General features: G+C 50.6%; 1 protein-coding gene across 1 annotated transcript in view; it reads right to left on the bottom strand.

Annotated features, from left to right (window-relative positions):
• EMP2 (epithelial membrane protein 2) overlaps positions 1 to 17,859 on the bottom strand; it is a 35,270-nt gene extending 17,411 nt beyond the window's left edge. The window contains exon 1 of the mRNA XM_074346775.1: positions 17,726 to 17,859. The gene's annotated coding sequence lies outside the window, so the exon portion shown is untranslated. The remainder of the gene's footprint in view (positions 1 to 17,725) is intronic.
• Positions 17,860 to 24,445: the final 6,586 nt, after the last annotated feature.

Here is a 24,445-nt window from a genome sequence, read left to right on the forward strand (position 1 = left end):
AGTGTGTGTGTGTGTGTGTGTGTGTGTGTGTGTGTGTGTGTGTGCACTGCCCGTCTAGCTCTCACTGGGTGTGGAAAAGTCCTGCTGCTGACTCACTGGTCCTCCCTCCCCGAGAAGCAACACGCGGTCTGTCATTGATGGTGGGACGTCACCAGCAGGGTCTTACAGGTTAAGAGGAGGCCAGAGGACCTGCCCACGGGCAGTGTGGGGGTCCCCCCCCATCTTCCCTTCATAAAAACACAGCCCCCGCCGCAGGGTGCCCCAGCCCCTGCGGGCTGCTGTGACCAGGCAGCTGCTTTGGCACACGCTCCGCTGCGCACAGGGGAGCGAGCGAGGGAGCCAGCGGCTTCCCGCAGGGAGAGAACACGCTGTGAAGATGACCACTCGGCCCACTCGGTTCTATTCTCACCCTCGGGAGCTCTTCCAACAATTTAAACCACGGCCCATTCTCAGCGGAGTTGGAGCCTTTTCCCGGAATTATAAGCAAAAGGACAATCGTGAGGTGTGGAGCCTTCCAAAACAGGCCTGAGATGTTTGGCGTCCGGAAGTTGGGGCTGGATCCCCCCACCCGGGAGTGCTCCACCCAGAGGTCCGGCTCAGGGGGCCAGGGAGGCTCTGGGCACGGAGCCCTGGGGGAGGCCAACTGGTAAGCCGTCACTCAGGCCACACGGGAATCCAAGGCCCACTCTGGAGCTGGTGGTTCTCCCCCTGGCTGGCTGGAACCCAGCACCACCACCACCCCCCACCGCCCACAGCACTCAGAGGGGACAGTGGCTGTGGCCTGTTTTCAGGAAAGCAGAGGTCAGCTCAGCCTCCTGCCCTAGTATCTGGACAACAGCCAGCCCGGAATGGCCAGGCGTCCAAGATGCCCTGGGGCTGGCGGAAGCCCCTTCGCCTTGGGCGGCCCAGCTTCGCACTCGCTGCGGCTGGGGCTTCTGGGCACAAAGCCAGTGCTTGGCTCTGTCCAGAAATGGCAACAGGCAGGACTCTGGGATTGGGCAGTGCTCCAGGGCAGAAGCCGCTGAGGGTGATTCTGCCTGTGCAGGCCTGAGCCTTTCAGGCCATAGGAATAATAACAGCCATTACACCCACAATGATGATAGCCAGCACTTACTGCCTGGAATGTGCCAGGCACTGTTCTAAGCTCATTACCTGTATTAATTTATTCATTCCTTACAAAAACACTATGATGTAGGTGTCATAATTAGCCTCATTTTATAAATAAAGAAAATGAGACTCAGAGAGGTTAAGCAAATTCCCTAAGATCACACAGCTAGTAAAGGCTAGAGCTGGGATTTTGAACTCAGACCATCTGGCATCAGAGAAACCACCATATTGCCCACCCTAAATCTGAATTTCTTTTCCCTTTTGGGATCCTGTTACCTTATGGCCTGATCAGGAGATCGGTTCAAAGTCCTGGGGCCATGTGTGGATTTGGACGCTGGCCATCGCTATATGTCATTAGTCTGGGACCCATAGAGTGGGACACACTTTGGGAAGCACACTGGGGACAGTGGAAGAGCACAAAGTCACCCACAAGTCCTCCAAGTGGAAAGCACCTCCCCTCACTGCATGCAGGGTGAACACCTGTCAGTGAGGGAACCGCCCTGTTGTAAGGATGGGCAAAGACTAGGACCCATTCTGCAGGCGAGAAGTCAAAGTGACAGATTTGTCCACATCACCCAGTTAGCAAACCCCAGCTTTCAGCTTACTAGCTCTCACTCATTGTTTTCAAATGGGGCAATTATGAGGGGGTGGGTAATAGCTCAGTGGTAGAGCGTGTGCTTAGCATGCACAAGGTCCTGGGTTCTATCCCTAGTGCCTCCATTACAGAAATAAATAAAAGGAAGTGGTTATTCAGGCAATGAGCATTCGTTGAGGCCCCCGTGTACCAGGCCCTGGTGACACATGGGTGAGTAAGGCAAGCTCCAGGTCCCCTGGGGAGCTGTCAGGTATGGAAAGAACAGGGCGTATAAATAAATAAACATGACCTGATGACATGTGTGCTGTGAGAACGCAAAGGAAGGTGTGATGAGCCCCATGCTGGGGTGTGGGCAGCGTCAGCGGCTGCATGGAGGAAGTGACATCCAGGCCGGGTAGCAGCGGATGGGCGGTTTGCCAGGCAGAGCCATGGGGACAGGGTGTTGCAGGCAGAGGGAGCGGGACGCTCCGAGGCACAGAAGCATGACAAGTGTGAGCAGGGTGTGAGCTGAGCAGGGCCTGGAGCTGAGCCAGAACTCTGTGCCGGGTGAGAAGCTTGATGGGGCTTGGAAGTTTGGGTGTTCTCCTGGAGGCAGCGGGGAGATGGGGGAGGCTCCGAAGCGGGAAAGGAGTAAGATCTGCCTCTAGAAGAAAAACTCTCCACCGTCAGGAGAGATGAGAAGGCGGCGAGCTGGGGGAAGCTGTCAGAGCATCCCTGGTGAGAAACAGAGAGGGTCCAGATGAAGATAAAAACTGGGAAAAGGATAGAAGGGAGAGACAGAGACTCCCTGAAAGCAGAATCGACGGGACCTGGTGATGGGCGGGGGGCCGGACAACGGATTCTGGGGGCCCAGAGTGGGTGTCGGTTCCACTAACGTGCATGGCTTGGAGCAGGAGGCGCACACTTGAAGGATGAGGGAGGCAGTTCGTGCGGTGTTAGAAACGTCTGGTTCCCAAAGGTGGCAATGCATCCGAGCAGCTGGAAATAGGGGCGGCACTGTCACCCCGGAGAAAACAGGAGCCAGGAACAGAAATCCCCATGTCATGCGGTGTGTGCATGGGAGAGGAAGCCACTAGTAACTATGAAATACCGCCCAGGGAGAAAGGGCTGGGAGAGAGGAGGGGACGGTGTGACCCCAAAGCCAAGAGAGGAGAGAGTAGAAAAAAAAGGCATCAGGATGGAAAATTAAATCATTGGCAAACTTGGTAATAACAATTTTAGTGACATAAACTAAAGCCCTTCTTTGTTTTTCTCGAAGCAGCACCTCTAACGGGCCAATATTAACATTATAGTTGTTCACTTGGGCGTTAACTACCTCCCCTGTGGTGTGTTTCTGCAGGTCAGTATTCTCAGCACTTAGAATGGTGCCTAGTTTTTAGATGGTGCTCAATAAATGCGCTGGATGAAGGAAGGAAGGAGCCAGATTTTAAGGGGCTAAAGCACTAAGAAGTCAAGAAATAGAGCCAGACTTTCCCTTCCAGTTTCGCAATAAAAGCAGGAAGAAATATTTATCAAGGCTCTGGAGTCGCTTCCCAAAGAGAAACCTCCAGGCCCAGACGGCATCGCCAATGAAATCTGCCAAACATTTAAGGAAGGACAATATCAGCCCCACACGTACTCTTCCAGCAAATCGAAGATGGGGGAATATCTCCCAACACATTCTGTGAGGCCTGCATTACCCTGATCCCCAAACCAGGCAAGATATTCCAGGACAGGAAAAATACAGACCAATATTTCTCATGTTCATACGTGCAAAAGGTTTTAACACAATATCAGCAAACTGAATCCTCCTCTTAAGAGGTGGAATCTACTTCCCCACCCACTGAACCTGGCTGTCCTTGCGATTTCTTTTATCAAGAGAAGGCAGTAAAAGCACCAATGTGCCAATTCTGAGCCCGGACCTCAGGAGGCCTCATGCAATTCCGCTCCCTGTCTGCTCAGCGACCCCATGAACGAGCCCAGCCTGGCCTGTTGGACAGTAGGAGACTACACAGGGTGCAGGTGAGCTTTTCCAGCAAGGGCCACTCGAGACCAGCCAGCCCCCAGCTGACCCACAAGTTGGCCACAGACATGTGAGAGAGCCCAGCTGAGCCCAGCCCATGTGGCGCACCTGCAGGATCATGAACTAAATAAATAAATGTTTTCTCTTTTAAGCCATTACAGCCTCGGAGATATCACAGGCTCCCTTCTAGTCCACCACAGTAAAACGAGTATCACCATGAAGTGAGCTGCACAAATTTTTTGGCTTCCCAGTGCATAGAAAAGTTATGGTTAAATAGGTAAACAACAAAGACCTACTGTCTAGCACAGGGAACTATATTCAATTTCTTGTAATAAGCTATCATGGCAAAGAATCTGAAAATACATTTATATAGATATGTGTATATATGGATAACTAAATTGTTTTGCTGAACACCTGAAACTAACATTGTAAATCAACCACACTTCAATAAAAAATAAAATTAAGAAAAGAAAACTTATGTTTACACTACACTGTAGTTTACTAAGTGTGCAATAGCATTATGGCTTAAAAACATAACTTCATTTTAAAATACTTTATTATAAAAATTGCTGACCATCATCTGAAGCCTTCAACAAGTCATAGCAGGAGCATCAAAGATCACAGGTCATATAACAAGTAGAATAATAATGAAAGGTTTTAAATATTGTGAGAATTACCAAATTGGGACACAGAGACATAAAGTGAGCAAATTGCTGTTGGAAAAATGGCACCAATAGACTTGCTCAAGGCAGAGTGATCACAAACCTTTAATTCGTAAAAAGAAAAACTGCAATATCTGCAAAGCACAAGCCAAGCAAAGGGCAATAAAACAAGACGTGCCTGTGCATTTCGGGATTGTTCGTTACACAGCAAGAGCTAACTGATACAGGGGAAACTGTGTTGTTAGATTCAGAGTTCCCCAAGGACAGAAACCATGTCTTACTCATCCCCAGTGCCCAAGGTTACTCAGCAAACATAGGCTGAATGTCTGCTGGTTTGCACAGCTTCTGCAGAAGAGCCAATAACCACCACTTTGCCAATGACTTCTGTATGACCCCGTCGATTAAAGAGCTCCCTGTTGGCTGCTGTCATCCAAGGAGCTGTCTGTAATTATGCCACCCAGCAAACCCACACCTTAGCCCAAAGAAGACTGGTACCTGCAGGCGCACAACCTGTCAGCCTGGGGCTGAGGTGGATTTGGATTAGGTGGCTGGGGTGAGGCCGGTGTCAGGCTCAGGGTGTTTGCTGTCCTCACAGCCGTTAGGCTAGGCATGTTCTTTCCTTTCCAGAGCACCTGGTATTAGTGACTTCCAAGTTATCCCCAGGAGATCAGTGGCGCTCACTCTAACAGCCTTCTCATTCTTTCTTAAACTGTCATTTCTGTGGATGAATTTTGCCAGCAAGTTAGGGGCTGGGACTCAATACCTATAACTCAGCCAGACCCAAGGAGCCCCGGAACCAGGAAGCCAGGCCTCCACCTCCATGAGGTTAACACACGAAGGTGATGAAGGGGAGGAGACAAGCAGGAAGTAATACGTGCAAAACACAGAGGAGCACAGACAGACCCAGGCTGGACTGCAGCCTTGCAGCCTAACAACTCAGTGCCTCAGTTTCCTCATCTGTACAATGGGGATGTCAATGGTATGCCTACCTCCTAGCACCACCGGGAGTTAACAGAGTGAAAGTGCTTAGAACAGCATCTGGCACAAAACAAGTGCTATGTATGTGCAACAATCAAGGCCAGCTTCATGGTCAAGGACTTTCTTAGAACTGCCACCCTTAAACCTTTCCCCTCCCCACAGGGCCTACATTCTCCCCTCGTCCACTGCCCCTACTCTCGGGTGGCAGTCACCAAGTGGAAATAAGCCAGCCAGCTGTCTCCAGGGGAGAAGTACAAACACACAACAGGCAGCTCAGGGCGTGTGGACGGTGAGGGGATATTTCAGGCACCGTCCTCACTGTGCTCACGTCAGTGTTTCCCAGAATCAGTCATTCCTGCACCACGTGCAGAATCTTGGGAATATCTGTGCACCAGCAGGGTCACTAGGAGCCTATTCGCTTTTTAAACTTACATCTTTATAAAAGGAAACCTTGTATCACAGCTGAAATGGAAAGTTAGCAGTTGCCTGCCATAAATAGAGGGTGCTGGAAAACAGGAATACAATGGAAACAGAAAAATGTTATTCAATCCCAGCTAAAAACTGTTGCTGCAGAAGACTGAGTCCAAGGCCAGCTCTCTCTCTCTTTGCTGAAGCAGGATGTCACACGTGTCTGGGAAGTTTTATGAAAGACAGATTAGCACAAAAATGAGCTTTTCTCCTTGGAGGGTTGGAAGGGAATTTAAAAGGCAGTGATTTAAAAGGTACTCTATCTTACTTCATGCTGTGTGTCTGGCCCACCTAATAAAGCATCCGTGATCATCCATTTCCCATGAACATTTGGCTGGGGTATCTGTGAGGATGCTTTGGATGAGATTAACACTGAAATCAGCGGGCTTTGAGGAAAGCAGATTGCCCTTCATAATGTGGGTGGGCCTCAGCCAATGAGTTGAAGGCCCAAATAGAACAAAACACTGATTTCCCCCGAGCGGTCCTCAAACCTGAACTGCAACATACCTCTTCCCCGGGTCCCCAGCCCTGTCAGCCTACCCTGCTGGTTTTGGACCTGATATCCTTCATAATTGCATGGGCCAATTCCTTACAATAAATAATTGTGTGTGTGCGTGTGTGTCTGTCTGTCTGTCTCTCTCTCTCTCTCTCTCACACACACACACACACATATCCATCCTATTGGTTTTGTTTCTTAGAGAACCCTGCCTAATACAGCATCTTTCCATTGGGGTATCCAGCCCATACGGACTCACTAACCTGAGAGCTGGCAGGCCATGCCCTTTAGCTAGGGGGTCTGCACCACCAGGAAGGGATGCCCGCTGTTAAACACTCAAGACCAGGCAGATGCAGAGCCAGCTGGGGAGTCTTCCCCATAAACCTGGAATCACACTGTAACACCTTCCCACCAGCATGCCCCGGGGGGCTGTGCGGTTGCCCCAGTGGAAAGGAAGGCAGCCCCCCTAAACCTCCTGCCCTTCCAGCTGGGGCATCTCTGACGATGTCGCATCTGCCGCTTATGACACTGTCCAGCCGTGGAATCGGGAAACTGATCCGACACAATGAGAATCGCAGACTCATGCAGTCTCAGCTGAGAGGCGCTGTGTGCTCATGCAGAGCCGCCCCTCCCCACAGCCTCTGCCTGGATTATTTTTTATAGCAACCAGTTTCCATTTGTACCGGCCCTGGGACTGGAGACCTCACCACTTCCCGACACAGCACCAAATTATTGGGCCCTAAACATGGGAAGAGGTTTTCTGAACTTCAGTTGTTGGCCGACCACCTTCCTGAGGACCACTGTGAGATGTGACCTCGTATTTGTCTCTAAATAAGCCCACTCTTTAACAGAAATACATGTACTTCAAAAAGAAATCTGGTTCCTTGGAAATGGAAAATCAGCATGACCTGCCACAGAGATTGAAGATGAAAATTAATAGGCACCCCCAGCAAAGTTCACAAATTCTGGTTCGATGCTGTTGTCCACCAGGGGCTAAGTGAAGACCTGCTCTGTCTGGTTAAAGAAGGAAAATTAGAGTCAGATGTGTCGTCCTCGTGATGGAATCAGAAGAACTGAAAGACACTTGCAAAGGGAACCAGTTTCTCACTGAGCAATTTAATGTCATTTAATGTTGTATCCAGTACCACCTAAAACACTCCAGCATCGTGCAGGAAAACAGCCTTACAGAGGGCTCTGTCTTCCCCTGACTCGAATTCTCTCTTAAGTGGTCCTCGTCCAGGGAACCGTGGAGCAGGTGCCCTTCATCCCTTCCCTCCATCCCCAAGCCCTCTCAGCCTGTCCCAGAACCTCTGGAGGGGCCTCGTTCAGACCCAGGAGCCCTGGTCCCCAGCAACCTGCTCGAGACCTAGAGGAATTCCACTACTGGAAGCTTCTTAGGAACCAGACACGAGGACCAGACTGGGCACTGAATTAAAACCGGGGAAAGCTGAGAAACCAGAGCCCTCATCCACGGCTCGTGGAAACGTAAAATGATGCGGCTGCTTTGGAAAACGGTCTGGCTGGTCCTCAAATGACTAAACACAGAGCAATCACAGCACCCAGCAATACTACTCCTGAGTCTCCACCCAAGAGAGGTGAAAACACACATCCAACAGGAGCTTTGCGGGCACGAGTGTTTAGAGCAGCACTGTGCACAACAGTCGCAGGTGGAAGCCGCCCAAACGTCCAGCACCTCATGAATGGGTTAGAGCCGCCCAGGAGAGTAGTATCAGGCCATAAAAAGGAGCGAGGCCCAGGTAGACACTGCAAAATGGATGGGCCCTGAAGACATTGTTCCAAGTGGAAGAAACCAGACCCGAAAGATCACACAGCCTATGATTCCATTCATATGAAATGTCCAGAATAGGCAAATCTATAGAGACAGAACGCAGATTCGCGGTCACTCAGGGCTGAGGGGGATGGGAAAACAGGAGGCTGATAGCTAAAGGGTATGGAGTTTCTTTTCGCCATGATGAAACGTTCCAAAACTGACGGCAGTGATGGTTGCACTTATCTGTGGATACACGCCAATACACTGAATTGTACACTTTAAAAAACTCATTAAGAAAGAGGTTTTTAAAAATAAAATGAGGGAGCTCTGAGTTCACTGGGAGCTGGTGTTTCAATGCCTCCACCACCCTGGGTCTGACACTACAAGGACCCCTAGGAGCACTGTGACCCCTGAGGCAGGAAGGAGGCTAGAAACCAGGTCTCAGGAAGCTGGGCCTGGAGCTGGTCTGAGCCAGAAGTCCTGCCCCACCCACCACGGGGCCCAGAGGTGACCATCCCACATCCACTACTGACCAGCCTCCCCCGGGCTGGGACTGAGCCAGCCCCTCACTTCCCAGGATACCCCAAGAGGCGGGGAGCACGGGACCCCATTTCCAGCCATCTGTCCTGAGCGTCCAGTAGGCACCACACGAGGACATGAGCACATGGGCCACTCAGTCCTGATCCTCACAGAGAACCTCTGGGATGTGTCTTTACCCCAAGCAGTGCCCTTCCTTCTCCCTACCCCCACCCAGGGCACCAGGATGTTTGCATGTCATAAGCCGTTTCCTGTCTGGAAAGTTCTTAGATCTGGGGGGTGACTGGCTCCTTCTCTTCACTCAGCCTCAATTCCAAAGCGCCCCCTTCAGAGAAGCCTTCCCAGACCATCCAATCCAAGTGACCCTGTTTGATTTTCTTTGACTGACTCAGATCATCTGCTATTTTCTTTTTGATCTCTAGTCCCTTCTTTTTTTCTGTCTCTTCCCTCTAGACTGGAAGGTCCTGCCAGGGACTTATGCCTGTCTGGTCACTGCTGTGTCCCCGGGGCACAGCACAGTGCCTGGCACACGGTGGTGTGAGGGATGGTGACCTTCAGGAGCTCTCCAGGAAGCTCACTCAGGCCTCAGCAGGAAGCGCCAGAGCTGTGAGGGGGTGGTGACCAGGAGAGTCTCCAGTGAGAGGAGCTCACTTGTGACGAAGGCTGAGCATCCCCCTCTCCCTGGGGAATCTCGTGCGCTAAGCATTCTCCTTGGAGTGCAGGAGCAGGACTATTCCAAAGCTCATCATCCCCTGCGGGAAACTGCAGAAAAAGCACCGGAGACAGACATGGGAGAGGGTGTGGCGGGGGAGGTGGGCTCAGGCCAGTTCTGGGACCCACCTGGGGCCACAAGCCAGGGTTATGGGGAGCACAACTTCCCAGGCATCTCCAGGTGAGGGGCTTCTCGAAATTCCCAGGAGAAAGGGAAGCTGTGTGTCTTAAGCAGCCAGTGCTCACCGCAGCTGGGTGTGGGCACATCACCCAGCAAAGGAGGCCTGGGTGGGGCACCCACGGTGTCAACAGCATCACCCTTATCACTTCTGCCCTGTCTGGGTACCACCTGTACTATTCGTTGCCCATAACTGTCTTTAAAACACATTAGCTCAACTAGATTAACTCTTAACTGTGTGTTATACCATAAATGGAAAATCAGTATCACTTGCCAAGTGACTGACATTTTTACTAATACACTTTAAAATAAATACGAGCATGTTAACTGTTTTTAACCTTGCCTCTGTGCCATAGAAATCATGTCCAAATGCCTGTGTGTGTGGAGACCACACTCTGGGCGTGCCAGCGTTTAAGCCTGTTTTGGGTTCTGGCCTAGAAGAATGTGACCCCGTGTCACAGTGACAACAAAGGGATGTTGGGACTGATGCTGCTCCGGGCAGAGCCAAGTGCAGGAGGGGGAGGGGGCAGCTGCCTCAAGCCCTCCCTCCCTCCTTCCCTCCGCACCCCTTGCAGCCTCCCGCTGGCTCCTCTCTCCAAGGCGTAGGGGCCTCCCTTCTGTGACTGCTCCCTGGGGTCTGCTGAAAAACAGGAAGCCAGGGACTCCAGGAGGAAGCCCTCTCTCAGCGACTCACACAGCTGAGACGTTGATGGAGCACCTACTGCACACTTGGTTCTGTGCTGGATGCTGGAGGTACCCTGGTGAGCTCAGCGGATTGGGTCCCTGCACCAGGAGCCCCTGCCTCCCTTAAACAAACCCCAGCAGAAGTAATGGAAGTGATGATGGTTTGGACGGTTTAGACAGGGTAGAACGTCTTTCTTCCATCCACACACACCTGAAACAAGGGAATCAAGACGGCTTTGACCTGCAGGGGGTAGGGCGTTGACGTAAGTTCTATTCTCTGTGTCCTGGCTATGGAGGGAAAAGGACCCTCGTGTGGTCCAGGACTCTCAGGGCTGAGATGGCTGACTCTAGAGGGAGAATGCTGGCATCCAAGACACCCACCAGCACATCTGCAGCAAAGGAAGTTTCTTGGCCCAAAGGACTGGGATTGTTTCAAGAGGATGCAGATGGCTGGTTTTTTGGTTTTTTTTAATTAATTAATTTTTTTAAGTTGAGGTACAGTCAGTTACAATGTGTCAGTTTCTGGTGTACAGCATAATATATATACATATATTCGTTTTCATATTCTTTTCCATTAAAGGTTATTACGAGATATTGAGTATAGTTCCCTGTGCTATACAGAAGAAATTTGTTTTTATCTATTTTTATATATAGTGATTATCATTTGCAAATCTCAAACTCCCAAATGTATCCCTTCCCATCCCTTTTCCCCCGGTAACCATAAAATTGTTTACTGTGTCTAAGTCTGTTTCTGTTTTGTAGATGAGTTCATTACTGTCCTCTTTTTTCTTTCTTTTTTTTTTTTTTTTTTAGATTCCACATATGAGTGATATCATATGGCATTCTTCTTTCTCTTTCTGACTTCCTTTATTTAGAATGACCATCTCCAGGTCCATCCATATTGCTGCAAATGGCATTATTGTATTCTTTTTTATCACTGAGTAGTATTCCATTGTATAAGTACACCACAGTCTCTTTATCCAGTCATCTGTCAGTGGACATTTAGGTTGCTTCCAGGTCTTGGCTGTTGTAAACAGTGCTGCTATGAATACTGGAGTGCATGTGTCTTTTCGAATTAGAGTTTTCTCTGGCTATATGCATAATGGCCCTATTGACACATCCTGAATGTACTCACATTGCCCCGTCTCCGAATCACTGTTCATAGCACCCAGGCAGGAAACTCACCACACCCACAGAACATCCTCAAAGGGATGGTCCAAGGGGAATGTTCCACGGGGGCTGGATGGCACCTCCTGAGTTAAATCCCTATGAACGTTTTCCTGGATTACTGCACAGCCCCCACCTAGACTCCATTCACCGTGCCTCCACCACGTCCCCCATCTCCTTAAGCTCCCCACCCCAAAACCTACAAAACTCACACTGCTTACCCGATTCAGGGAAGACTCTTTCATTATTATGGAACTTCAGGTACACCCATACCCGAGAAGATATTCTCTCCATTGAAGACAAGACTGGAGTCCCTTTGCCCACTCCCTTCTCTCCCTCTCCCCATGGGCAGCCACACTAATTGATTCTGACATGTCCTTCCAAACCCTTTTCTTGTGTCTACGTAATACATACAAGGTCATGGGAATTACAGGTCTTGTTTGTTTTTATATAAGTAGCCTATTTTTCCACATTTTGTTTTGCTACTTTCTCTTTTTTAAAATTCAACGATGTCTTATAGATCTTTCTATATTGGCATTTAATTGAAAATACAGTTGAGGTACGGTATGTTAGTTTTAGGTGCACAACGTAGTGATCTGACGTTTGTGCGCATCAGGAAACGATCACCGTGGTAAGTTCAGTATCTTACACCCTCATGGCTTCTTTATTGTACAGCTGGTGGTTCATACCTCTTAATCCCCTTCACCTATTTTGCCTGCTCCCACCCACCTTGAACGTCGTTCTTTTTAATGTCTCCATAAAATACTCCATAGCATGATTGATGGATATTTAGGTTGCTTCTAGGTTACTTCCACTTTTTTCCTTTCTCTCTCTCTTTTTCGTTCCATCATTGCTGTGTGAACCTTACATCCTAGCCGGGGTCATCGGGATGTGGAGGGAAGCCCCTTCACCTCTGCCCTCCCAGCTCTATATCCCAGCCCTGCCCTCCCTTCCTGCGACCTGCACGGCAGGCAAACTGGACACTCCCTGCTTCTCAAGCAGGGCTTTTGCTTGCAACCTCTGCCTTTTCTCTCGATGTTCCCTTCTGCATACCTGGAACCACTGCTGCTCGGAAAAATTCTAGGGACTCTTCTAAGCCCATCTCCAGTCCTATAGCCTTAAGGATACCCTTGCACCCCACCACACAGGCTTCCCTGAAACCCCATCTCATGACCCCGGTCCTGGTGCATACATCCTTGGACTCATCATCCTCTTTGCTGGACTGTAGCCTCCTTTAAAGAAAGGGATCCCCCTTTGCCTACACAGCTCACTGCACAGAGTCGCACAATAACACCCATCAGGACGAAAGTGGGCAAGCCAGCCCCTCCCTCGGCTTTCCTTTGGTTCAAGCAAACCACAAACAACTCAAGCCACTTCCATGTACATCAATATATCGATGCCCCGGATCCCCAGAACAACCGCCCAAGGTCATCTGGGCAGCACGATGACCCTCATCAAAGATGGGGAGGTTCCCCTGGGAGCCAACTGGCAGGTTAGGTCTGAAGCTGAACATCAGGGCCTTTTTGCAGAAGAGGAGCCCAGGAGGGGAGCTCATAGAGATTTCAGGATTAATCATGTTGTCGAAAGGATGAACACCCCAGCCTCAGTTACGCCGTCTCTCAAAAGACAGTCATTCCCAGGCTGAGATTTTTGCCAAACCCAAGGATCACCTGTGCTCATCAATCACACTCTTCCGTTATTTAAAAACTGCCTTCAAGTTTAAAACATCAACTTCAGTTTCACCCTACACAGGAGTAGCTGTGAAACTGTGAGTTTGTGTGCTGTTTACTTTTTTTTTTCAAATACCAATGGAGAAAAAGGCGTAATTACTCTTTCTATTTCATGTGCAGCCATGGACATTTTTTTTTAAGTTTTTCTTTTTCAGGTTTGTTTGTTTGTTTGTTTTTAGAGGCGGTACCGGGGATTGAACCCAAGACCCCGTGCTCTACCACTTGAGCTCTATCCTTTCCATCAGCTGTAGACCTTTTTAAAATGATCTTGGTCACCACCAGCGAGAACGTGCTTTGGGAAACATTCATCAGAATAAGATCAATGAGACAACTTTGGATCATATTTATTCACTGCAAAAAAAATTTTTTTTTCACTAATTTTGCTTTAAGGAAAGACAGCTCTCCAGAGAAGTTTATGATCAGAAGCATCAGAAAGAGAAATCTTCAAAGCCATTTCTCTATGGGGCAAACACACTTGATCTTAGGCTACAAGCAGTTTGCACTGAGGGACTTAACTTGTCCATCTCTGCATCCTGCAGGGCGGTAGGCATTTCACATCCAAATTTCTGAGAACAATCTTGATGCCAGATATCATCCCGGTGACTGCTCCCTCAGCTCTAGACCCAGGAGTGCTAGGAAGCTAAAAGCCGATGTCATCCAGAGGGCAGGAAGCTGGGCAGTCTCTTCACCCTCAGTCTTCTTTTAGATCAACAGAAGCCCAGCCTCCCAGGGAAGGAGAGAGCCCTGGGAATTCAATTATTCAGGTCAACAATTCCTCATATCTCCAGTGCTGAACGTGTGAACAAACCAACAGTGTGAACACACTACACACACGTGTGAACATATCAACAGTGTCTTCGGATAGAAAGATGGTTCTCCTCCGGCCCCCTGCTCCCTACTTCCTGCCCCAGGATGGACGACATTCCCAGAGCCCAATAGCTGTGGCCAGTAGCGACCTGATGCCAATGGGAAGTGACCCACTGCCTGAGCATGGCTCCCTGCCCACCTTTCTCCAATCAGCATGCGAGCATGGAAACTCAGCATCCTAGATGGATGACACGTGCCATAAGGGTCCCTGACCCTGGGGACCTGGCCTAGAAGCCCACTGACCATGCTCAGCCACCAAGCTCCTCAGCAGTGAGTCCCCAGACTCAGACCTAGTCCAGGTACTGCCAACAACTTGCTGGGTGACCTTGCTCAGACCTCTCTGAGCATCCCTAGCTGTCAAACTGGGACTTTCTAAAGCGTTTATGGCCCTGGAATTCTCCAATCCTGCCCACAGAAGCCTTGAACGCAGAGAGCTCTCACCCCTCCTGGCCTCGGCCCGAGGCTTGGCTGCCTGGAAGGGTCCAAGTGACTCGGGAGCAGAGCAAGGCTACTGCTGTCGTCATCAACACCGCCACCGCCACCGCCACCACCGGGGTCGGGTTACCAGGCCGGCGCTCTCGCTGGGTGGCAGTTCTGCCTCTGATATTTTTAGACTTCCCCCTTGGCCTGTCCCTAACAAGAGCCAGATGCACCAGACAATTCTCGCCATGAGTCGGTCCTGCCAGAACTGCGCTTTGGCTAGCTCCTGCAGGGAGCCAACTCCATCAGTCCTGGGGTGAGGAGGGGAGCCTCCTCTTCCACCACCCCACCACTACCCCATCCTTCCCTGGACAAGATGAAGCCAACATCCAAGAGTCAGGTATCCAGTTCTGTCTACAGTGCCAGCTGCCCTCGTTCCCCGTTCCAGCTGCTGCTGCCAATCGCCTAAGCTCAGTAAGCCGGAGCCCATCCTCCTGCACCGGTGTCCTGTCGCCGACCTTTAACTGCCTCTTCTAGAAGGGCTCTGCTCCCCGGTCCCAATGCCTGGGACCGCACCCTACCTTTGGGGGATGGCTCAGATCACCTCCGCTCCAGAGCTCCCCGTGGCTGGAGAGCCCAGCCCCACCCTGAGTTAGCCCCTGAAGCCTGTGTCAGACACCCCATTTGTCCCCAGAGCTGGGCAGCGGCCCCACGTTGCAACACAAACACACACACAATTATCTATTCCCCCCACAACGAGGGTGGCTGGACTCCTGCCTCCCAAACAAATCCTGCCAAGCAACCAGCAATCCACCGCCACCCCATCTGGCCTGGAAAGGCATTCTTACATTTTTGTCTCGACAGACTTCCCTTCCTGGTCACGTCTGGCAGAGTTTACTATGACAAAGAGCCGGCCTCGGCTGTGCCCCAGTCAACCAGGAAGGCCACAGAGGGCAGGGGAGTCAGCCTGAGCCTGGGATGAAACGTTGGGCAGGTGAGCTTCCCTGCGAATCACCTGTTGCTGGAATAGTGAGAGTCTGTGGGCACAGGTGCATGGTGTTAGCTTCTGCCCTGCAGATATTTTGCACAAGGCAGAGGAAGGAAATCCAGGTGAAACATTCACTCCCATTCCAGAAACAAAGGGCCTTAGAAATTACTCGTGTGTGTAGGGGAGTGACAACGGGAAGGACAGAATGGTTGTGGCCTGTATTTACAATTAGATGCCACCGACCCCTCAGTCCCTCATGAGCTGTGTCTTAACCTGGGGCCATGAAGCCAGAAGAGGGCTCAGCAGGTCCCCTCTGGGTGGGACAGCGCAGGGTCAGCCCCGAGCCTCCCCTCCCAGACTGGCCCTGCCCCCATCCATCCCGCCAGCCACCTCAGTGGCTTCCAACGCAAACACCTGTCCCCAGATTTCGAGTGAACCTCAGTCTCCCCACTGGAGGGACCGAGGTGGCTACAGGCTCTGTGGCCTGCTCTCTGCTTCCCACTCCCCAGGTCCCGGCAGGGGCGGATGGGCTGATTCGAAAACCCTCAGTGGGAAAACAGGTTCTGCACCTTCCCGCCACCCCCACGCCCTTCCCTCTGCTGTGGGCTTGGCATCTGCCAAGGCCCCCGTAGGCATCTGGGCCCTGATTTCCCCAGAAGGGTCTCCCCCCTTAACTCCCCAAAGCCCACCAGGGCATCTCCAGGTGGTAAAGCAGAGGGCGCGCGGTTTGGGGGGTAGCAGCAGATGGAGACTCAAAGTCTGGCTCGTGGCACTTCCTCGCTCAGGGACCTTGAGAAACTGACTTCAGGTCTCTGGCCTGGCTTTCCCCACCTGCCGCCTGGGAGTGGGGGCAGCCATGGCACAGTGGGGTGCTGCCAGGAGCACCCTGCAGAGGCTCCAGCAGCTTCGGCTCCCCTCCTTGTCCCTTCCAGATTCCTGGGGAAACCCGGCTCCAGTCCCTTCCTCATCCTCCTCCCACTTCCCTAGACTGAGGCCAAATTCCAGGGAGCGGTGGCCAGCAACCATGAGTGGCCTCTGGGATTTCTAACTGATTCAGACAGAAGCACCGAGGCGGCTGGAGACTCCTTTTGCTTAATTGTGGTGAAATATGCATAACATGAAGTGGCCATTTTGACCACTTGTAAGTGTAGGATTCAGTGGCATTAAAAACATTTACGATGTCCTGCAACCATCATCACCATCTACACCCCAAATGTTTTCATCCTCCCCAATAATAGCTCCGAGCCCATTAAACAATAACTCCCCATCCTGCTCCCCCAGCCCGGGAACCTCTGTGCTACTTTAGGACCGTATGAATTTGCTTATTCCAGGTGCCTCACATCAGTGAAATCACGCAAAATTTGGGTTACCGGCTTCTTAAGACCCTCTCCACGCCCCTTTCCTTACTCCTCACTCAGCCTGCCACTTTTTAGGCTGGTTTCTGCTTTTTAGACCCAGCTAAGTTAAAAGTTCATCGCACCTCACCCCTCATACACATCTTTGGAGCCTGGGACAGGGCAAACCCGGAACTTGGCTGTCAATCTTGTTCCAAGTAAGAGGCGGGTTCTGTGGCTTGGAGGGAGGGATTTGCTCTGTGGGGTCTCCCTCGGGTTCAGGTGCCCCCGACTAGGCCCCATTTATGAGGTTCCCGTATCAGCCCCAAATTAGGGCCTCCCTGGCGTGCACTTAGGACCCTGGATTTGGGAAGAGTGTCCTTCTATACACGAGCTCTAGGCTCCCTTTCCTCGGGACCCATGGGTGGGGCCGTCAAAAGCCCCCAAGCCCAGCCAGCGTGGAGAGGGTACAGTCATGATCCAAGCAGCGCCTCCAGCTCCTCTGTCGCCCCAGACCCAGGGCAGTTGCCCCTCGCCGCTGGGGGGCGCAACGGAGCCGCCGCCGGAGTCGAGACGGGACCCACTGACCCAGTGTGGGCGCCGCCGGTCCCGCGCGCTCGGTGAGGCGGGGAGCCGTGCGCCACGGCGCCGGGGACCTTCATGCGGCGAGCGAGGGGGCCGTCCCGGACTCCGAGAGCTCCGGGAGTGGAGCTAGCGGGGGCGAGGGGAGTCGCCCTGACTCCTCCCCAAACTTTTCCCGCCCGCCTCGGCGCAAAAGGCGAAGGAAGCAGTCCGGGGGTGGGGAGGTGGAATTCGGGGTCCCAAGCCAGCTCGGCACAGGCAGGAACACTGCGCCCTCACAATCTGGCCGAGGAACAGTGGGTTTTCGGCATGGATGGGCCTCGGCCCCTCCCTGCCCCCCACCGAGTGCCGGGACCTCCCTGGGTCCGGTACGTGCAGGGGCTCGCGCCCCTCTGCCCGGAGCCCCCCGACCTGCCCGCGGCTCCCGGGCAGCGCGACCCCGACTCACCGGGCGCTGGCGGCTGGACCGACCGACGGGCTGGGGCGCGAGGTGAGGCCGCCGGGCTGTTTTGAAGCTCTGGGCTGGGACTGCGCGCCCTCCCTTCTCCTCCCTCTCGGTGGCGCCGAGCCTCCTCTCCACGTCCCCCCTCCTTCCCGGATCCCGCCTCCCGGGGCGTGATGTCAGGAGCCCCAAGAGCGGAGTGGGAGGGACTGCAGGAGGCGGGTGGGGGGACACTGGAGAGAAAGACCGGAGCCTGGGAAGTGCCCCCGCCTCCCTGCACGACTCTGGCCAAATTTAGTTCGGAGCCAGGAGCGCACGCAGTTCGGGGGGGAAAGAGCGGCGAAGTCCGAGCTTCCGCAGAGCGGGAAGGCTCTCTCCGCTGTGCCCGCCCGTACAGGTTTCCAGCTCCCCTTCCTCCCCTCCTAGTCTTTCCCCCTGTTCTTCTCGTCCCTTTTGGGTAAGGCTTGAGGACGAAGGTTCTAGAATCCAGCTGCCTGCTTTAGAACCCCTTCCCTGGCACTTTTCTTACCTTAGTGATCTTCTTTAATCTTTCCTGCCTCAGTTTCCCCTTCTGGAAATGGGAGTCTCATTAGGACCGCTTTTCTTGGGTGGTTGTGGACCTGAAAGTGTTGTACATGGGCAGTGTCTGTCACAGAGTTAGTACTCAATTAATCTTAGCTCTTGGTTTTTTTGGTGTTTTTTGTTTGTTTGTTTGTTTGTTTGTTTGTTTGTTTTAATCTGACATAGAATCCCCTGCCTTCCTGAGAGGTGGCAGGGCAACCTGGAACTTGGTCTTAGGACTCCTCCAGAGTCCGCCTATTCCATGCCCCCTCACACACACACACCCTCACACAAACCACCACTCCTATCTTTTGAACCCATAGTCCTGGTGTTTATTGTCCCTGCAAATGGCGTCAAAAGACAGGGAACTGTCTATCTCTCCAGTCGCAGTTTCTCTATCTGGAAACTGAGAGGGCTAATGTGCCCTGGAGGCTCTGGTGGGATGGAGGAAAAAGGTAGAGAGGCGGGAGCCTTGTCTGTGGGGGTGCAGGCTGGGCAGGGGATAGGATTTACTGTATTGAAGAAGTGAAGAAGTTCCAAAACAGGGCCACCACATATTACAGTATATTTTTAAGCTTTTAATTTAACATATTATTTGCACACACCCCAAAATATAAGGCAATGGACCTGTGCCAATAACAAAGGCATTAGAAAGCCTTTTCAGAAACTTGTTGCTAACTTGTTGTGTAGTAACTGGTCTGGCTGGTACACCATGCATAAATTTTCTGATGCCAGTGTTTTTTCAGTCCTGTTGGGGGGGCTCTGCAAGGGAAGAGCCTCCTTGGGTCTAAATTAGAGATCCTTCAGAGATTTGAGGCCCCTTCCAAAGGACCACTCCATGCCCCAAGTCTTGAGGTTCCCCAGCTGGACCAGTGTCTGACCTGTCTGTTACTGCTCTTTAGTTCTGAAATTCTATGGTGAATCAAGACTTTCATCTCTCAAGGAAGAGATTCTTTGTAGGGCTGGAGAGGGAGCAAGAAGATGTTCATTTGAACTAAAGCCCCGCATAAAAGGGGTGGAGAGTGTGTTCTGGCTGCTTCAGAGGAGGACCATGCAGGGCCCACCCCCTAGCAGGGACAATGATACCTGCTTATCTCATGGCCACCGGGAGGACAGAGAAAACCCAAAAGGCTCTCCCAGAATGGACAGTTCAGGTAGAGGCTGGAGCAGGTGGATTTCTGCCCTTTGCTGAGCCCTCACTCTATGACAGTTGTTTTGCAAACATTACCATCAGTGTAACACTACAGCCCACGAAGAAACTAAGGCTCAGAGAAGCTACCTAAGTAACTTGTCCAAAGGCCCTGTATGAGTGTTGAGTGTTGGAGCATGGATTTGAACCCAGACCGACTGTAGCAAACCCCACTCTCCTCTTCCCATTATACTGCTATTTACAAAATGCCAACCAGGGTCAAGCTACCTAAGTAACTTGTCCAAAGGCCCTGTATGAGTGTTGAGTGTTGGAGCATGGATTTGAACCCAGACCAACTGTAGCAAACCCCACTCTCCTCTTCCCATTATACTGCTATTTACAAAATGCCAACCAGGGTCAAGCCATGACTTCTGCCATAGTTACGGGCCACCTGAACTAGTGTTCACTTAATGTTTTTCTTTAAATCAACTCTGTTTATTTAACTATATTTATTTTTCAAAAGGAAGCCCTGTATCATCATGGTAAACAGGAAACCAATGCCAGCCACCAAAAACAGAGGACAAACTTACAAATGTAAACACTATGCAGGGAAAACAGTGTTAGTACCTTCTAGCCAGAGACTATTACTTGAGAAAGTCCATGAACCTAGGGTTTAGAATGTATTAAAAAGGAAGATCAGCAAGGGTACGAGGTGTCAGAGACACACTAGCACAGAAGACTTTCTCCTTCTTGTAATCAGAACTATTGCAAGATCACTGGAAAAAGGAATTACGTTCTCACTCCATGATTCAAGGCTGAGCGAGGCCGCCTCCCTGTATCACCTAAAATCACCTCCCATGTGCCTGCTGGTGGGGTGTGCCTCACACTGGGAAGAACCTGGCCCGACATCAAGATGCCTCTCTAGGACCCAGAGAAAGGAACGGATTGCCTCTCTCACTTGTTTCCAAACCTTCTTCAGAGCCCCACCTACCTGTGCAATTCACCTGCTACTTACACCCCTTAGTTTCCTCTCTATAAATACACACTTAGCTCTCCAGGGAGATGGAGGCAGAAACCTGCCTGGTTTTTCAGTAATAACTGTTTCAGTAATACAACACTCCTGGTGTTTCAGTAATAAGTTTGAAACCTCAACATGATGCAAGGGGAAAAGTAAGAGTGTGTTTGATTGGGTTCTGGGTCCCAGTTCTTCACCCCGCTGTAGAATAGTGTATATCCACACCGCAGCTGTGGTCTCATGGCCAGGAGAGCACACTTGCCCCCTTGGCGTTGAGCTAAGCTATGTGACTGGTTTTGCCCAATGAAATATTAGTGCACGTGACACATGCTAAGGCTGGGAGTGTGCTTGGGCAGTAGGGCTTGCCCTCTTGTGCTTTTCTCATTAGCATAAGCAGAATATACCTCCCATAGCCTCTTGGCCCCAGAAAAATGAAAGACACAGAGAGCAGAGCGTCCCTCCATGACGTGCAGAGCTTCCATCTGGGATGCAGAGCTGCTCCAGCCAGGCTGCAGACACATGAATGAGAAACGATGTCTATTGTTGCCTGTCATTGAGGCATCCTGGTTGTCTATTTCACACCTGTAGCTGGTGGATAAAAGGATTTTCTCATATGGAGAGAGAGAGGACTGTAAGGAAGGTACTTGAAGGCATGGAAGGCCATGGAGAAGGCTGGGAAGTTGGTTCAGGGTTGGAGAAGGAAGGTAATTGAGAACTCAGTGATCTCTTGTGTGTTCTTTCTGGCTTGAACATTTTAAGGTTCTGCCACTTTCTTATGACCTGTTCATGTTGACTCTTTTCCGTTCTCAGAAGGAATGACTTGGGGTGTGCATGCCTGGGGGCAAACCTGATCCCCAGGCTTAAGACAGCCCGAGAGAGCTTGGAGTTGTAGCAGAAGAGGGGATAGAGAAGAATATGTGGGCTCTGGTCAAAAAGGATGGAACTCTAAAAGAAAATGTGATCTAAATGCTTAAAGTCATGATGGGAATGGATCAAATATGAATGTGATTCAACCATCAAAACCTGCTTTTGGTTAGTGGGCCAGTTTCACAGATGTCAGAAGTTTCCCTAACATCTATTCAATAACCATTTCCTTTGAAAACAAACTGGTAGATAAGATGACCCCATGTGATCTGCCTCCTGGTGTTCACACCTTTGTGTACTCCCCTCCCCTTGAGAGTGGGTGGGACATAATGACTTCTAATGACTAGAATAAAATGAAAAAATGATAGGATGTCACTTCCGTGGTTAGGTTATAAAAACTGTGACTTCTGTCTCAGCACATTCCATTGCCCTCTAGGCTTGCATGACTTCATAAAATAAGCTATCATGTTAGAGAGACTCACATGGCAAAGAACCAAAGGAAGTTCTGGCCGACAGCCAGCCAGGTACTGAGGCCTTCAGTCCAACAGCCCCCAAGGACCAGAATGTTGCCAACAACCATGTGATCTTGGAAGTAGATCCTTCCTCAGTTGAGCCTTCAGATGAGACCGGAGCTGTGGCCATTACCACGATGGAAGCTTTGTGGGAGGCCCTGAGGCAAAGAACCCCATTAAGCCAAACCCAGATTCCTGACCCACAGACATTGTGAGTTAAATGTGTGTTGCTTTAAGCTGCTAGATTTGCGGGTTGAGGGGCTGGGTTCTATTGTAGACCTTGTATCAGTTAGGATAGGCTAGGTTATGGTGTGGTCCCTCAATCCTACAATCGCTGTGGCTTACAACACAAGAATGGATACACCTTGCGCATGATATATGTCCGTCGTGGGTTGATTTTGACCATGTGTCCCTTTCATCTTTGGGATGCAGGCAGGTGGAGCAGCCTCTCCATGGACCATTGCTGGTCTCAGGGAATTGGGAAGATAAGATGGTAAACCACCCACTGGCTATTAAAAGCTTCTGCATGCTCACATTTCATTGGCAAAGCAAGTCATGAAGCCAAGCAGCAAAAAAAAAAAAAAACAAAAAAAAACTCCCACTAGCCGTGTTATCTTGGCAAGTCACTTCATCGCTCTGGGTCCAAAGCAATCTTTGAGATTGGCTTACACTCTGAATGCTGCTGGATGTAGGAATATAGCCAATATATCCAAAGGCCTCACAAGCAACATTTTCTCTTGGCTGCTCCTCCAGATATGCAGTAGGATCCTCCAAACCACAGGTCTTGCCATCAGCACTTCTAGACGATGCTCAGCTGGCTGCCCAGCTCGCCATAGAGAGACATCTGGGAAAGCCGCTGGTGCCTGCTGTGTAGAGGGTCAAAGAATCTGAATTCCCACAGTGGGATCTGAGAAATACGCTCTCTTGAAACCATTTCCTCCCTTGTCGCCCACCTCCACAGACAAGGTTGGGGGTGGGGTGGAGACAATGGTTCCCAGCAGGGGAACAAGCCCTGGTGTCCTCCCATGTAAAGCTGAGAGCTCTGGGTCCGACCACTTCTCTTTGTCATAAAATGTCCTGCCGGGGCAAGAAGAATTCACAACACAAATGTTGTCCATTTGACGTCTGACTGATCACCAAAGACAACGGCCACAGAATTTCCAAGCCTCTGGAGATGCAGCCCGTAACCATGATCTTTGGGGCTTTCATGTCCCCCCCCCAACCCCGTGTAATGAACACAGATGTGCTGTGAGCAGAACCTGAGGGCTGAGTGTGGGTTTTCCCCATTATAGGAATGTTTGGCATTGAGACTCCAAACATCTGGTTGTTTGACTAGGGTTCCCAGTTTGCACCAGGAGTTTTGGCACCATAGGGACAGAGCTTCAGAGCACTCCCAGATTTGGATTTCCCCGAAATACAGTCAGAAAGAGTAACAGGAAGCAGGGGAATTTGCTCCCACCTCCAATGTCATTACCACCCAAATGTCTAGAGGCCAGGAGTCCTACGGGATGTTCTTGGCAAGTCGCAGAAGAAAGTCCCCAGGTGTCTCCCAGCACACAAGGTGAATAGAGGCCAGTTTTCTTGACCCATCTTCTGAAAAGACCAAGTACAGTTTGGCACTGAGAAGGGGAAGGAGAAGAAAAAATTTCCCATTGTTAATAGTGTCTCAGGGTGTGTTCTTATTTTCCTGGGATCTTAAGCACAATCATAAATATTATTCCTTCAGTCCATGAGAGCATCCTTTGTACTTTTCTGAATATCTTTAATTTTAAAAAAAAAAAAAATCCTTTCCTTCCTTCCTTTCTGCCAAACAATTGCTCAGGGAAATAGTATTTTTCCAATCATCCATTTAAAGTATACCTGGTGTGACTGCCCCGTGTGCCAGACACAAGTTGAGACAGCAGTGAACAAACTTGTCAAAGAACTTCTGCCCTCTGGAACTTCCTAACCAACTCTGGTCAGTTCTACTCATTATCTTGCTTGACCCCAATACAGGTTTGATTTTGCTTTGCTTTCTAAGACTCCTGGATATGTTTGTGTGCGCAGGTTGTCTCTTAGGCTCTAAGACCACGGAAGCATCCCCAACCAAGTGACTCTCAGCCAAGGAACCCCAGCCTCAGGACTCAGGCCAGACTCATAAAACCTTATGAATCTTGCTGTAATAGGGAAATAAAGAGGTCTTCTATTTCCAATGGAAGACACACACACACACACACACACACAAACACACACACACACACACACACGCACGCAACTCATGATCCCGCATCAAAATTCAAAGAATGACAGGGCAGGAGGAGACTTAGAAATTCCTGTGCATTCTATGCCTCTGTGCAAGAAGGTATTTGAACCATTCCGGGCAAATGAGACTCTTGATCTTAAAGTCCTTACACCTGAACAGTCTGGAATTTCCTCCTTATATGGGATTATAATCCTTCTGGACACAGCCCATTTCTGTTTGCTCCCCTGAGTGACATCCCCTGAGAGGTGGTAGCTCCGGATAACAGAGCCTTGGCCTCCAGACTCTGGCCTCTGCCTCCAGCAACCAGCAAAGAGGAGATGCTCAGAGGAGAGGCTTTTCTCCCATCAGGCTGTTTACGATCTGTAATTGTATTTGTTAATTCTTTATTACTGTGCTTTCTCAT

The sequence above is a fragment of the Camelus bactrianus genome, chromosome 18 (assembly GCF_048773025.1).
Source record: "Camelus bactrianus isolate YW-2024 breed Bactrian camel chromosome 18, ASM4877302v1, whole genome shotgun sequence".
In the NCBI taxonomy this organism is placed as follows: domain Eukaryota; kingdom Metazoa; phylum Chordata; class Mammalia; order Artiodactyla; family Camelidae; genus Camelus; species Camelus bactrianus.